Below are 2,562 nucleotides of genomic sequence, written 5' to 3' on the forward strand. Positions count from 1 at the left end.
CAGGGGTGACTAAACATTTGCATGCTACTGTATATTCCAGTCCATACTCCAGTTTATGACCAGAAATGAGACAATTAACAATATTACACTGTTAAACTGAAAAAATGTCTTTAAAAAAAGTCTTGAGATGAAAACATTAGATCACTCTTGACCCTTAAAGCTTGCATTTTTCCCTTTGGCTGTAATAACCTCCTACAACCATCTACCAGTGTCTGACATCAATTCCGTAGAAATCTTTTAGTTGTGTAATGTTTAAGCTTCAGTATTTGCATTTTGCACAGATGGTCTCACCTTTTCCTCAAGCGCCATCCGATACAATAAAGAATTCATAATGGATTCTATGTTGGAGGGCTTACCAGGTTCTTGTATCCAAAAATTCATAAATTATTCCAGAAGCCTTTGTGTAGGTGTTCTTTTTGTGTGTTTTTACATTTAAATTTAGGGCATTTAACAGACGCTCTTATCCAGAGCGACTTACAAATGTGCTTTTTTATTTACCCATAGATAACCTCAGCTAGTTTGAATAGGCTAAGTTTAGACACTGCTAAAGTCAATAAGGAGACCACTCTACTATTCACCCAAGTACTCTAGGAGGACAGTGAGCGACTCTGCCGTTCAGACACCCAGGGGAAGTTCGTTCCACCACTTTGGTGCCAGGACAGAAAAAAGCCTGGACACTTGTCTTCCGTGGATTTTGAGGGATGGCGGATGTACACCAACCATGAAAATCAAACCTCTGGTACATGCATGAACTTTGACATCATCTGTGGCAAAGGCTACCTGTAGGTCCTCTAACAACATTTTGTGTTTTGTAAGTTGGAGACTTAATGGCTGGTTTTCAGTTGTTCTGGGATCTTTTAAAATCCCTTTCCCAGACTAATTTGCATCTACTTTCTGAAGGCCCCAGGAAGCTCTATGGATCTTGACATGGTCAGAAGCCACCCACTTCAACAATCAAGAGCAACCCAATCTAGTCATGTCTGAGGTTTTTAGTAAGACAGCCTCTTCCAAAGGCCTTGGTGTTCTAATTATTTGCTGCTGGTGTGCTGCACCTGATTCTAATTTTAGGCATTGCAAGTAATATGATGTGGGGTGTCCTAACTTTTGCATCTCCAATAATTACATTTTCCAATGATTTGTATTTGTTTAGCTATTTACCTCCATCTGTCTGTATATTTAAATATGTTTGAAATTTTCACATGACTTGAAAACAGCTTTCTGTCTATGTGTTACTCATGTGAATGAAACTGTATGAATGTGCTTGTATTATTGTGCACACATTTAAATGTAAACATGCATGTTGTAACATCTAGATTTTAACGTCCGACACATGATTTGAATCAATAATAGACACCTTTCCACATCAAATGCATTTTCAGTGTCAAAGTCCAAACCTGTTTTTGATCAGCACAGTAGCTTAGAGGCTCTTCTATAATTTCTTGTAATTCAATTAAACAAGACAAGACTCAAAAATCAAATTTACCATTTGTGTTGGACACAGATTTTTTTTACCGAATTTGTCTTCTGCCTTTAACCTATCCATGCAGTGAACGCACACATACACACTAGTGAGCAAACACACTCAGTGACAGTGAGCACAGGTGCCCGGAACAGTGAGCAGCTATCACTGTGGTGCCTGGGGAGCAGAGAGGGTTAAGGCCCTGTCAACAGTGGCAGCTTGCTGAGCCTGGGTATCGCAATCGCCATGAATAGCATGATGCTCTAACCATTGAGCCACCATTGCCCCTAATGACATGTTATAGGGCCATTTTCCATAACCTTTCTTTTTTTTTCGAACTAAACATTGCCTTTAAGATAACTATATTTAATTCAGCTTATTAGGGTGCCTCCTTCAAAAAGCTATCCAGGCTAAAACACTTCTTATAACTTCACTGTGGTTGTACAGAGCTAAACTGTACTACGCTATAGATAGATAGATAGATAGATAGATAGATAGATAGATAGATAGATAGATAGATAGATGCATTTTTGTAGGTTAGTTATAGTTCTATTTGTTAATATAATAATATAAAACGAATTTGAATAAAAAAAAATGCTATGTAAGTTGAAATAACTGTAAATGTTATGTGTTTGTCTTATTATACAGACAGGATAACTATATTTCTATAAAGACAATTAAATCAAGGGCTGCACATTAATTTCTCAGAAACCTCTAAATAATTACGGTATTATTGAAATGTTTAATTTGTCTCTTTTCTAAAGAATCAGAAATACATAACATATTGCTTAAATTATCATTATTACGTGACAGGCTATAATACATTCATCCTATCTATAATAAGGTAACAACAGCATAACACATAATAGAATTTAGGCCTGCCATTTGTTTATTTTCCTTTGCCAAAACTGTAAATTAGCTACCGCACAAACCGCTCATTCAATCTTTCTATGTAAAGTAAGGCTTTTGGATTTAACAATCCCTACAAAAACACCACTGTCTACTGGGATTACTCCACACACACACACACACACACACACACACACACACACACACACACACACACACACACACACACACACACACACACACACTTCATCACT

The sequence above is a fragment of the Salminus brasiliensis genome, chromosome 6 (genome assembly GCF_030463535.1).
Source record: "Salminus brasiliensis chromosome 6, fSalBra1.hap2, whole genome shotgun sequence".
In the NCBI taxonomy this organism is placed as follows: Eukaryota; Metazoa; Chordata; class Actinopteri; order Characiformes; family Bryconidae; genus Salminus; species Salminus brasiliensis.